This window comes from Cupressus sempervirens, chromosome 8 (genome assembly GCF_028749045.1).
Source record: "Cupressus sempervirens isolate cs-2001-9-10 chromosome 8, ASM2874904v1, whole genome shotgun sequence".
NCBI lineage: Eukaryota > Viridiplantae > Streptophyta > Pinopsida > Cupressales > Cupressaceae > Cupressus > Cupressus sempervirens.
Window position 1 is genome coordinate 449,182,856 of NC_143125.1, and position 15,059 is coordinate 449,197,914.

At 32.0% G+C, this 15,059-nt stretch overlaps 1 non-coding gene across 1 annotated transcript; it reads right to left on the minus strand.

The window, feature by feature from the left end:
• Positions 1–14,507: 14,507 nt before the first annotated feature.
• LOC149543155 (U6atac minor spliceosomal RNA) lies at positions 14,508–14,628 on the minus strand. Its single transcript, XR_016355822.1, has one exon. It is a non-coding gene; the product is annotated as a U6atac minor spliceosomal RNA (small nuclear RNA).
• Between the last annotated feature and the right edge of the window lie 431 nt (positions 14,629–15,059).

The window sequence follows — 15,059 nt, forward strand, 5'->3', positions numbered from 1 at the left end:
GAAATTGCCAATTTTAGGAAAAATGTGTCCACTTATACCCCCCTTTTTCCACCAAAGATTGGTCGAAAGTTTGACCAATGCTAGCCCCTGATCGACTAGGATGTCAAACCCATGACAACATCACGGTTGATGCATTGGTCTAAATTTCAATAAAGTTTTGGTAGAAATTTTGACCAACATGATTTGTTTAAAAAAAATATTACTAGAAGATAAATATCCAAAGTAATCATCGACGACAACTTGGTTAGTGATTAGTTTGGATATTTATCTTTAGGTCTTTGGAGGGTCTACCACCACATTGAGATGAGATTTCATAGACCTATATTGATGGCACTACAAGTGGCTATAGATGGATGAGGTTCCCATCTATCAGGGTGTCTCATTCCCTACATCTAGACCATAGAGAGGGAGAGAATATATGTTGGGGTCATAGCATGCCATCCCATCTATACCATGAGTAGACATGTGAGTTATCCTTATCCTATTGATGCTTAGCTCCCTCACACCCACATATTTCAAAGGTAAACAAGAAAAAACATGATTGAATCCACACACACAAAATAGGGGTACCCACCATGCTTAATATCATATTCATAAAATGATCTACCCACCGCAGAGGTCCGCCAATAAGAATATTCATAAAATATGGATTTTCTAATAACATTGACAATGTCCACTCCATGGCAACTGAAAGTGTATCCGAGCCTACACTAAACATAATCTACAAATGTACAAATATTAACAAAAAGTAAATCATTTTTAACCATTTAACACTTTCATAAAAATAAACAGTTGCTAAAGTATTTATGTGAGATGCATAAAACTAGGGGACAATTACACCAATGCCTTATTCTTATGAAATGATAAAGTGAAAACACTTACAATAGTAGTTGACTTGATGAATTCATCTTTGTTAGGAACTAAATCACCATTTTGGTCTTTTTGAGCGATGAGAACATCAACAAAGTCTTCCATCTGTCCCCCATGTTTTGGTCCTTTCTCCTTGTGCTTCTCCACTATTGTCTGCATAGACAAGTCCAAATGTGATTGTACCTTGATCATTTCCCTCTCATACCCTTGCAAATCAAGCCACTTCAACTAGGGAATATAATCCCCAATATTAACACACTCGTGATACACAAAAGACTCCTTGATTGCCTTGGAAATAGTCTCCTTTGAGACCCTCGACTCCCCTCCAAAATACTTCTCATTAATTATCATAGACATGAGCATCTTGAAGTTTAAGAAGGAGAGGAACCTCTTCATGTTAGCACTATTTTGTAGCTGAGCCTGCTCAAACAAAGAAGTGACTCCTTTGTGAAGTTGTTGCGATCTCTTGGGAGAAAAAGAATGGATTCTCTTGGGAGAGAGAAGCTCAAGAACACAAATCCTTCGAGAAATTCTCTAGAAGGGGCCATATGGAGCCAAGCAACCATTGAATAATTGTATCCAAAATGCTTCACTTGTAAAATCTGAGGTTTGATCCCAAAACCTTGTCATTCCTGTGAAACACTCTCTCACTAACTCTGCAAAGCTTATTATCAAAATAGGGTGGCCACCAAATTTGACATGCATAACTGGCCCATAGCTTTAGCAAGAGAAGCCAATATTTGGTGAATTAGCCTTTTACTATTAAGAAGAATATGAAAGTTCCTAATTAGAGGAAGACTACGTGGTCCTAGAGGAAGATGGTTCTTGTTATTAGAACTTGCAAGGCTTTTTAGTAGAACAAGAGCAACATAAATTGTAGCAACTCCTGCCACAATAAGAGGCCATGTCATTGTTAGCTCCATCTCAAACCTCTAATTTGGTTTGTGAATGCTATTGAAAATAAATTGGGTTACAACACTTATATAATCACACTAATAAAAATTGTGCCTTGGGCATTTTTAGACATCTAAGCATCTTTAGTATTGGAAGATAATTGAACAAATTTCATATTTTGAATTTAATTTATCTAGCATCCCCTATATCTCTAAAAATAAAAATTCTCACATCATACAACTCAGTGTACACAGTATACTATAACATGATATTAATGCTTATAACAAGTGAATTTTTTTAGACCAAGTCACCATTAGAGATAATAATGAAACATGCCTTCTTGCAATGACCTAGTCCACAATCAAGTCTATGTAATTATCTTTATAAAAGTATCACATAGACTGAAAAAGAAGTCCACCTCTCATCTTCCATTGGATTTATAGAATATGAAAACTTTTCTAATAACCAAGTAAATGTAGCTATCTCAAATTAAGATATTGTCAATGATTGCTAACTTAAGTTGGCTCTTCAACAATGCTATAACCATACATACAAAACAAGTTATGTAGAAAAAAGTATTTTTCAAACAATTTTTTTACAAAGAACAAAAAAAGACAACCCATTGTACCACATGTCTTTTCTCAATAATTTCCAATCGCTCCTCCCTTTGGCTCCCACCTATTAGCTCCCCAACCTGTGAAGTAGTGCACATAAGTTTAACTTTTGACCAAAAGATGTTGACTGCAATCATAAGCTTAGACATATGTAGACTCATCGGGTTTAGCTCAATCCCAGAGAATTACATCATGGTTAATGTGCATTTTATTTATTACATTTAGGCTCAATGTTTAAACATATTAGGAGATGAGGAACCTACCTTTGGTACAAGTACATCCATGGTGACAACAATAATGACATCCTCATTGAGTCAAATGTAAAATGCCTTGATCATTTTTGGATAGTTGTACACAATAATTGGCTTTTTAAATATCACCTTAGTTAAATATCTGCATCAATTGGGTAATAAAAATATCATACATTTTCCCAAAAGCTAGATCTAGTACTCTCATGAAAGTGGATAGTGCATGTATCATCATAGTTTTTGTCAACGATTCTAGCATATTCTAGAAAAACATATGGGAATCTTATGCTTTGCATAGCTTTCATGCTCTAATGCTAAATCAATGCCCCATTCTACCTTGTTCTCAAGTTTCTTATCTGTGACCTGCTTATTTGTAAACTGATACAAAATTCTCAAGTTCTTATTGTCTTTAAAGTTTGATAAGTCAAGAAATGTAAATTATAATATATGCCTATAACTACTTGAAAAATAAGTATAAGCTTCTCTAATAGTTGAACAACCTCTATGTAGGTCATACATTCAAATGGAGTTGAAACTAATTTGCAAAGATGATCTATGGAAGTTGGGTTGATTCTTTGGTTTATGAATTTCATATCATCAAAGAAATTATCAAGCAACCACTAACAAAGAAATTTTACACAATCTTCTACACAGTTCATGCCATCCTACAAATGAGATTACAAAACATTCTATAGTTAATCCAATCATACAATATTTGTAAGATTTTATCGATCTTTATCATCCCAATATCATTTAAGATCTGCACTAGTTATTTAAATCAAATTAAAAGACCTCAATTTCTTCATAGTATTTTTTCTCAGGGAATTAACTATGAGAATTCAATTTACTATAAATCACATCATATAACATATGAAAATTTGTAGAATAAACCATTGACATGCTCCCCCAGCCATGCATCTATAATTAATGAAAAAGACTACTACCAATATAGATATACTAAATACATATATCTATAAATTCTAAGTATATATAAGCTTGGAGTTATCTTATTTACTTTAGAGTTTTTATTAATTTTACTTCAAAATTATTTTATTTACTCCATGGACACAAATTGAAAAAATTATTTTGTTTTAAAATATTGTTATTTTTAAGAGCTATTTTACTGTAGTATGTAAATTTTATTTGTATTTTTTTTCAGTAGGTTTTATAGAAGCCCAGATTTATTTAGCTATCCAATACAGGAGCACAATTCATGCACTAAGCCTCTTTGGCTAAGAACCAAGGACTGAGGGGTATCCATTCCACCAATATTGGATAGGACAAAATTCTAAACTCATCCTTTATGATGTTGGGGCCTTGCACTCACTCATCCCTAGTGGGCTCATTCAAAACCATTCGCCTTCACTAGCAGATTAAGGGTACATTCAGAAAGTGTAATTTTACTTTTCAAAAAGCCACCATTAATTAAGCCGGTAGGCTTCCCGTACAAGCTCGTTTGCATATGGAAGCTTGAGTTTTTTTGTCTTGCACTACCACTGTCTCACAAACGTGGATGATTCCCTAATAATGATTGTCATATCTCCATTTTAAGATAGAATTTTAATAATAAATAGATAATACAATATTATTAAATAAATAATATAGTTATATTGAAAATTATACTAAACTATAAACCAAGGAAATAATAATTATTTAATCTATATTATTAATAAAATAATATTTAGTATGACATTTTAAGTAATTAAAAATAATAAAATTTCAATGAGTAAAGAAAGAAATAACATTAAATACAAGAGACAATATTGTAGAAAGTATGTTATCTTTCTAAACAGAATTTAATAAGAAATAAAATAAACACATATAAGTAAGTAAATAAATAATATAACATAGAATAATATAAATTAACTAAATCTAATGAAAATTCAAGAGATGTTTAAAAAATCGACATGACTCCTTAAATTAAGATATAAAAGGGATGAGAGTTTATTTTAGAGAGGGGAGAAAAGGAAGAGAAGAGGAAAAGAGTTCAAAAGGAAAAATGGAAGAGGAAAGTAATATGAAGAAAATAAGGAAGTGACATTCTTATTATGAAAGGGTGAAACTCTTGGAAAAGAAGGTAAGAAAGGTATGTTTATGAATTATATTTGTTTAAATATGTTTATGACTTTATTTATGAACAATACTTATGGATAATGTTGTATTAGCTCATGGGGTTAACACCATGGAATCAATGTAAACTCAAAGCATGGAGCATGGAGATATTAAGATCTCCATTGTCCACCATGGCTGATAATCGAGTAATAATACATTAATCTATGAGGAGAATTATAAGACTCAAAGCATGGGGGTAGCAAGGTATTAACACCTTGAACCGATCGCCATGGCCAAGAATTCTCATGTTGCCAAAATATTCTGATGTTGTAAAACATATGCATATGCCATTGATCTTGGACAGAGGATGCATGTACAAGAAGAATCTTAAGGGGTGTGCTCTCAGGATGATGATGAAGTAGCTATGAGCTATGAGGCCTGATTTGGAGACGTCCTTAAGATTGGGGTTAACTTAGAGAGTAGAATAATATAGTTAGTTTTATTATTATTGTGATGCTAACATTTATTTTTGCAGGTATTACTTGTCCCTAACTAACCCTACTAGTGGGACTTTACAGTGGTATCAAAGCATGATCTTTCCATCTTGTAGGGTTAAAAAAGATCTAGAAAAGTAATTTATATAAAAGATTATTGTAGAAACTTAATGACTATTAGAAAGGATTCAAACATATCCATGATAGAAACCTAATAATTTGGACTAGAAGAAATATATATCTCAACTCAACAAAAGAAATTATCTAATTGTTTGAGGACAAGCAATTTGAGGAAGAGTGGACTGTCATATCCCCATTTTAAGATAGAATTTTAATAATAATTAGATAATACAATGTTATTAAATAAATAATAAAGTTATTTTAAAAATAATACTAAACTATAAACCAAGGAAATAAAAATAATCTAATCTATATTATTAATAAAATAATATTTAGTATGACATTTCAAATAATTAAAAATAATAAAATTTCAATGAGTAAAGAAAGAAAGAAATAAAATTAAACACAAGAGATAATATTGTAGAAAGTATGTTAACTTTCTAAATAGAATTTAATAATAAATAAAATAAACACATATAAGTAAGTAAATAATATAACATAGAATAATATAAATTAACTAAATCTAATGAAATTCAAGAGATGTTTAACAAATAGACATGACTCCTTAAAATTAAGGTATAAAAGGGAGGAGAGAAGTTCAAAAGGAAAAATGGAAGAGGAAAGTAATATGAAGAAAATAAGGAAGTGACTTTCTGAAAAGGATTTGTATTATGAAAGGGTGCAACTCTTGAAAAAGAAGAAGGTAAAAAAGGTATGTTTATGAATTAAATTTGTTTAATTATGTTTATGAATTTATTTATAAACAATACTTGTGGATAATATTGTTAAAGCTCATGGGGTTAACACCATGGAATCAATGTGAACTCGAAGCAAGAAGCACGTGAGATATTAATATCTACATTGTCTACCATGGCCGAGATTCAATATCAAAGCATAGGACATGGAGATATTAACATCTCCATTGTCCACCATGGTCGATAATCGAGTAATAATAGGAGAATTATAAGACTTGAGGCATGGAGGTAGCAAGGTATTAACACCTTGAACCAACCACCATGGCCGAGAATACTCCATGTTGCTAGAATATTTTGATGTTATCAAACATATGCATATGTCATTGACCTTGGATAGAGGATGCTTGTCTAAGAAGAATCTTAAGGGGTGTGCTCCTAGGATGATGGCGAAGTAGCTATGAGCTATGAAGCCTGATCTAGAGATGTCCTTAAGATTGGGGTTAACTTGGAGGGTAGAAAAATATAGTTAGTTTTATTATTATTGTGATGCTAACATTTATTTTTGCAAGTATTACTTGTCTCTAACTAACCCTATTAGTGGGACATTACAATGATTTTCTGATCACATATTGTGGTGACAATCTAATCTTCATGTTTTAGTGTCAAACAATTTCCATTTTCCTACAACATTTCACATTACATCTCTTACAATGTTATATGTTACACAAATTCAAGGTGGGGGTGGGTTGGAGTTGTTGGCAATGGTAGGAAGCTTCAAAATCCATTCCAACAAATTTGTTTCTACAAATCTAAAACTACAAGCTTCACCTTCTTGTAGAATATAGATGGACGATTGGGCATTTATCATAGTAGAAGAGGTGGTTCTATTACTGATCCAAAATATAGTAACAATACGATTAAATCTCTCCATTTTTTCTAACAAGGTCATTTTAAAATTTTGAAGCTACAAACTTTGTGAATTTGATATGCAAGACCACAACATTATTGCCCATGTAGGTATCCATTTAGCTTTTGATTAGATTTTTAGGGAAATATGATCCACTGAAAATTTCTCCTGTAATTAGTGTAGAGCAAGACATTAATTTTTTGTGTTATAGTTTTATAGAGGCCTCAAATGGGACTAGTTTCCATACTCCTAACTAAAACAAAACATTAACTTTGAAATTGCAATCCATTTAAATAGAAGTAGAAGTTTTTGTAGTGTTATATGGCTAACTAAAACCCTAATTTGATCAATAAATAAGGGGGACTATTCTACACTTGTAGTTTGAGGAATTTCCTGGCAATAGTTTCTCCATTTTCCTAGAGTCATATAGACTAGGTATGCATATATTTCTCTATGTCTAGTTATTTGGTTGTTTTGGCATGTATATAACTCCTGGTTTTAATGTGAATGTGAACATGATATGGAGAAATGAAAGTCTCCTTGGACTATTGTGCACATACCACTAGAGCTTCTTACACCTTTTGGGTATGTACCAATGGCCTAGAAAACTTCATGGTGTCATGTGTGGGCTATCTTTTACTTTAGTGCATGCCATGTTTATACTGATTCCAATACATTTTGCCTCCATGTTCAATTGAACAACATATTATTCTAGCTTTTTGTAGTGGTTAAGGTATTCTAGATGCATATGTTTTAATAGCTCTCAACACATTTTGAAGCATTACCCAAAACCAGATAGTCACACAACACAATCTAAAACCTCCTATTATGAGGTTTCATTGAAGCATATATTTTCTTAATTCCCACATGGCCTAACATGGCCTAATTGAGATCAACCAATTATTCTTCTTCTAGAGAATTATATGCTTTAGTGCAGTGTTGGAGACATTTATCAATACAGGATTGTAGATCATGCTTGTTTCAAGCAAAAATAAAATTGAACAGTTGTTCTTCAAACTAAGGAGCCCAGGTTAACTGTGGAAACTACAAGGTGAGATTTGAGACATATTCCTTTTTTGAGTCTTCTCTATTGCCCTCTCCCTCCCCTGAGGGATCCACTACAAATACCTCCACAACTCTGGCTATTTCCACACATGTTGCTCCTCCTCCAGTAGCCCCTTCACCTAATATGGTTAATGGAACTTTTACAACAACAAAAAGTATGCTCAAAGAATTAGATTACTCTTTTCATTTTATTAAATCATGTCCTTGTCTCTAGATTGGATTGGATTGTGTTTATATTTTTTACATCAATGTTTCCAAAACTCTTTGTTTGTTTCATTATCTGAATGTAAGAAAATAATATAAAGAAAATAGATGGTGAATCAAAGAATGTGATTTAAAATGTTCATGTTAAAAAATTGCATACAATTGAATCCAAAGATGAGAACTTTTTTCTTTTTAATATTATAAATGAAAAGTATACTAAATTCTTGTATCATTTATATCTTTATCTTTGTTTCAAAATTGAATAATTTCATAGATCTCATAGTTATTAGAAAGTTACCAACTTGACTTGAATTTGTATTGCTTTATAGGAAAAGATACACTCTTCTACTATCTTTCCCATTTGTGGGGTTACGGCTAATTTTTAGAAGTTGCACTTAAATTAAAAACAAAGACAACATTCATTAACTTGCATTCAAATCTCTCTTCTTCCAATGTGGGTGAGCATCTGAAAGGGGATCACTTTTCTAACAAGTTTGAGGAATTAAATGAGGATCAGACTAACTTTGATTAGTATTATCTTCCTTCATAATTGCTTATTTTCTCTTTAGACTACTCCCCACATAATCTGATCACTCTTGACTCTCATAGACAAACATATCATTGTAAGGGATTTATGGATGCATAACGATAACACTCACCAACACAAAACTCTCTAAGTTGATCCTCATATATGTTGCACATGGCTACTACTATTTGTGTCATTCTATCATAAATTTGGGATTTCAAGTTAGACTTGATTGAATAAATGATGAAGGTATAAATTTTGAAACAATAGGTCATGCAGAAGAAATTAAAAGCAAAAGGCATAATATACTGACTTTTTATATGTTGGTTCACTCATTATTATAACAGTATTATGTATTACACATGAGACTCAATGTTATATGTATTAACATAGTTTAATTGAATTTTGATTGTCTCTTTATTTGTGTGTGATGTTCTTGATAGAGTACATGCATAGTGGCAGAGCGACTGAAAAGGAAAATGTGTATAGCTTTGGAGTTCTTCTCCTTGAACTTTTGAGAGGGAAGTGTCCAACCAATTCAAAATTCATAGAGAAAGGGATAAATGTTATTAGATGGCTCTCTCTCTCTCTCTCTTTCTCTCTATGTGTGTGTGCAACACTTATATCAACTTACATCAACAACACTTAAGAATAATTATAGATATCATCTTACATCAACAACACTTATATCCTCAGGGGTTAGTTCACTTCTGACAATCATTCTACTTTTTATAAGTGATATGTGGAATGTGTGTATCAAAAATTTGAAACCTATAGATAAAAATACACAATGCAGGTAATAACATACAATATCCTGGGAACAAGGGTCATTGTCAATCAATTTAAATAAACATGTTACCTTTAAGCTAAGCCTCCGATAAGTGATATTGCCCCATTGTCCCCAACATTCAATCATTGAAGGACACCCATTAGCATGTTGGAACATTCTTTAGCTCTGCATTACCAGTCAGAGTCATATGGAAAGAGAACTATTTGAAGTGTTAATGTTCATGAATAGTATAGGCAATTGAGAGTCCCAGTTAAGTATTTAGTATATTTTAAAACTTTTCTAGTACACTCTATCTTAGTTTAATATCCTTTTGGTAGGTCTAAACTTTGATTGGAGCTAGTGTTATTACAAACTATTTATGTTCTAAACTCTAAATTTTACAATTATAACAATATTCTTGCATATCTTTCTAAATATGAAATGTTGTGTCCATGTTCCTCATAGATAAAAAAATGTTAGGAAAGTTGTCATGAATCTTAAGGCTCAAGAAATTTTTTTTGTTTTGGAACAATGCTAATGATAAGAATCTTCCTCCTTAACTATACTACTCCAACCAAAGCAGGTCATCCAGAACAATGAAGAGAAAAAAAATGCAAAAAAAGGAAAAAGGAGAAGAATATATATGACTTAGAGTGGAGATTATTTTAGAATCATATTAGCATCTAGGAAAATCTAAAGGAGGTTCTATACTTGTCAATTTACTTGGCCCATTCTCTAGAAGAAAAACCATTGCTAATCTGCACGTTATGTGGACATCGAGGTGACAATGCATCAACCAAGCTCCTGCCCATCCAAAATAAAAATATTTAAAGTTCCAAACATTATGAAATGCTAATTGCATTAATAAAATTGATGTAAAACATAGAGATAGATTTTTATTTTTATTTTAAATATAGAATTCATTTTTCATATATATTAATCTAGCAAAATTATTTTTTTATTTAAATAAGGAAGAAAATAACATCCTTACTTTATTTTTATTTTTATTATGTTAAAAAATCTCATGCCATCCTATAGTTATGCCATGGTGTTTCTCATATTATCCTTCTCTTCAAGTGTACCACCAAATACTATTTGTAGAGCATTCAACTACATTCCAATCTTCTTGCCAATGCTATCAACCATCTCATTGTGGCAAATACCACCTCCATCTTTGCTGCATTGATTAAAGGAACAGTTTGCAAGCTCAGGGTGATTTAGGATTAGAGTGTTCTTACAAGACAACATCTCATCCTTGTCCAAGAAGATGGAGGTGGAACTCCCACTATGGTTTTCTCTCACAGCTAATGCATGAGAAAAAACCATAAAAGCATCCATGCAACATGCTTTTGCCATCAGGCTCCCCCAACTTACATAGCTATTAGATTTATACAAGCAATTGGAAGAAGGTGAATATGGGTATGATTTGAAATCTAGGCTACATTCTTCAGTTCAAATTAAAATGAAAGAAATGGCATTATTATTCACAAAAGACTAAAAAATAGAACAAGGAAACTGCATAAGTATTATACTTTACTAGAGAAGAGTTGAAAAAAAGAAAGTGTTAAAAAGTTAAAACACTTATTTTCACATTATCACTTTCAGATTTCTTTTAAGGCTTGTTTTCAGGTTCTGAATGTCAATAAGTAGTTATATTTTGAGTCCAAAACTTATATCACAAAAATTTTAATGACATGATAGTTCAAATCTTAAAAACTTCTGCAATGACCAAGGAGCAGTCATTTGAGTTCATCTTATATTGATTTTCTTACCATCATAAAATTATGAGGATTAAGGTTAGATCCATTGTTCATGGTTGACTTTCATATGTACTATTAAAATTTTAAAACTCATGGACCTAAACCAATCTTAGTACATCACCAAAGGGTTGCATCGAGAGTAGAGGGTCAAAAGAAGCCATGTGAAGGATAGAGACCAACCCCTTGTTCTCTACAAACCAATGCTTACTCCAACATTTTTTTATCACATTATGATTTCTAAGATAGAAAGGGAAATCTTAGGGCTAGGATCAAACTAATAGCAATACATGGGCCTAGGCACAACCGTATGTTCACCATAGAACCCTATAGAGGTAGAGGTTGTGCATAACAATATTAAGGACCAAAGGTTTTCCCATGTTCTTTACAAATATGAAGTACTTTCTCCATAACAGTTCATCTAGGATGAGAATATTGAAAATTTCAAGACTATTACTCCATCCATCACAAACTTCCAAAAATGACACTTCAGATATTAAAGCTAACACAGAACTGGCAGAGCTTAGTTATTCACAGAGAATCAATGCTTCAAGAAGTGAAGGGAAGGAGGGCCAAATTGATGAACTAAGTTTCTTTGAATGTTGAAATCAAGGTGCAAGGCACCCCAAATAGGACTGTTGTGACACCCAATGTGCCTCAAACTTGATAGAGATGGACCATTAGAAATCTTTACAACAATTGATTAAGGTAATTGTTTGACTATGAGTCTAGGATCTTTCCTTCTAAATCTCTAATTTAAGTGGATAGTTGGAAGAGGATTTTTTCTAGAAATTCTATGTAAGAAGAGATCATAGTAGCTATAGTTGATGATGACTCTAGTTTTTAATAAAAATGAGGCAAATGAGACTATTAATGAGCCATAGCTCCATCTTTTCTAAATCAAGACTTCCCAAAAAAAACTTTCTAGCAATAATATGTATAGGGCAGTAGGATTCCCCTTGGTAACTAAGTTAAGGCCCAATTGCATATTGGAAAGAAACCTCATTTGCACTTGGAAATAAACTTACAAATAGGGGTTTTGTTTCCATTTCCAAGTGGGGAAAATATGCATGTTTAAAGTTCTTTCTTTAAGGGAAGATCTTGCATTTCAATTAGTTAAAGAACTTGTATTAAATTTTTAAAATAATACTCTCAAACAAAACTCTACAAATCTGAAAATGATGTGTAGTGATTAACATAAATACATACATAAACAATAAAGCGAAAACAATCTAAACAAGCCCTAGGCATTTGCACAATGAAGAAAAAAAGATTTCATAAATGAAGGCATGCCTCTTTAAGAATAAAAAATGCAAGGATGAAGAAGTCTTTCAAACTTGAGGAAAATCCCCCAAATCTTTGAGACTTTAAGACTCATGATGCGAGCATGCACTAATCTCTTTTGTTTTAAAATAGCTTCAAATGCCTTGGACGACCTTTAAAATCAGTGTTGCATGTATGGAAATGCATTGCAACAACAATGAAGGGCTTTTGGATTTGCAAAACAAGTTGTGAAATGCTTACTCTTGCTAGAACATACTTTAAATTCCTTGGATAGGCTTTTGGATTAGCATAGCAAAGGCTAGAAACAATATTTCTTCTTATAAATTATTTGCCTCTAGCTTAGACAGATTTTTCCAATGACATTGCAAGCTAAAATTGTTGCACCAAGTGTCATTTTCTGGTATGAGAGATGATTGATTGATGCAAAATGCTAGCTCTTACCTCAAATGGATCTCATGGACGCAAACCGCATCCAACCAGCTCTACCAGCCAAAAAGAAAATTTGATGCCACTTTTTTTCTTTTTTTGATTATGAACCCGATTTGGTCAAAATTTTGGCCAAGTTGAGAAACCCTAATTTGGTCAAAGTTTTGACCAAATCGAGCATAAAAAAAATAAAATCATAGGCCAATATGGCCTTTGGTCAAAAAAACTTGTCGCAAAACAAGGGGAAATGTACTAGTGAAAAAAGCACTCCTCTAACACAAAATGTCCTCCTTTTCTTGACAAAAAATATGCAAAGAGTTAAAAATTCTATGTGCTTTTTTTCTTTTTTCTTAAAAGAATATTTTGCCACAAAAGTCAATAGTGTCCAAAATGGACACATTTTATAGTGAAACGAGAATTTCTGGGCACTCTAAGCTCAACGATGATGTTCATTTAGGCTCAAAGTGACCCAAAATGAACATCCCCTTAGATCTAATACAAAAAACTTTGAAAATTTGAAACCCTCAAAAATTCTAAAATTCTTCAAGAGCATAAATAAGTTGCAATAGATCTGGCTCTAATACCATGTTAGATTTGAGAAATACAAATCTTCTCAACTTATGAACACCTACATGCAAAAACTTGTCACAAGAGAAGAATAGAGACCAAACAAATAGCTCTCAAAGAGTAAAATGTATTAAGAGAGAATGAATAGATTTACAATTACAAACCTTATAAATGGAGAAAGGTAAAACCTAAGAGGTATAAACCCTAAAGGGAAATATCCTAGGTTGCATGATAATAATTAATAAAAGAATTAATTATTATATGCCTAAAATTTAGCTTAAGTAAACTAGAGATAATAAGACAATACCTTGTTACTTTAACAACAAGAGCTTTTTTCGAGCTTGAGTCCCTACCTTCTGTGGCAAGTATGAAGTAGGGTTATTGTGTGTCAGAGGGAGGTAAAATGTTAGCATACAACTAGATTGTCCCTAACTAACAACACGCGGTAACAGAATGGAATAAGGAAATAAAGAGTCAAGATATTGTTTCGCTAGTTAACTCTTAGGTAGTGAAAAGTATAGCATGGAATATTTGTTATGATATTGTGGTTGTTGAATGGACAATAGATTCAACACATTTGATTTGAATGTCTTTAAAATAGGCCACGTCACATCATGCCATGATATTTAGTGTCTTGTATTCCAACACTGACTAATGATCAAATATAAATTAATAAACATAAATTAAATTTGAAAAAGAAACCTACAAAGTTTGAAATCTTGTATTTTTTTATGTTGCAAAAATTAATTGGTTGAGTTTCTCCCTACTTGTATATAAGAACTAGTAATAGTATTTTTTTCCTAAAACTTTGATTTTCAATTTAGTGTTAATATTTTGACTAAAGGATAGTGCATTCAATATCCTATTTATTTTTAAAACCAAATTTAGTAAATTTATCTATGTTTGAGAATAAATTTTTGTTATTGAGACCACGACTTCTGTATTTAAAGATAATGTCATCTTAAAGACAATTATTATGTTGATATATAACAGTTTACTCAGATTTATCTACTGCAAAAAATTTGGGTAAGATCCGTCATTGACGGATAGCCTTAACCGTATGTGATGGAAAGTCCGAAGACTGTTCCCGTCCTTAACAAGGGAGATGCCAACCGTCTCTCCTTTTCTACGAATACGTAGTAAAACTTTCGTTCTTCGAAATAATAAGGTTTCATAGATATCTTACTCTTTCAATGTGGGATAAATACGAGCTACAATTTCATACAACAATTAATGCCGCGGAAAAATGCCTCACTAATTGTTGCCTTTCCTCCTCAGTCAGAAACAGAGGCAAACGAATATCAGCATAGTCCGTGTTTCCATATTAAACTGCTGGTATATGATATGAAATCCTTGATAGAATTAATAATTAATCATTTGAAGATAGTTCATCAGTTGAAAATTATCTTTTTATCTTTTCAAATATATTAATGGAAGGGAAAGAGATATTATATTTCGATAATGATTTGAGACGGAAGAGATTAAGAAAGAAAAGCATAGGAGGCTACACTACAGAATCCTGTAAGTCAACGAGATGAAGAAGACTTGAAAAGTCCAGTTAACACAT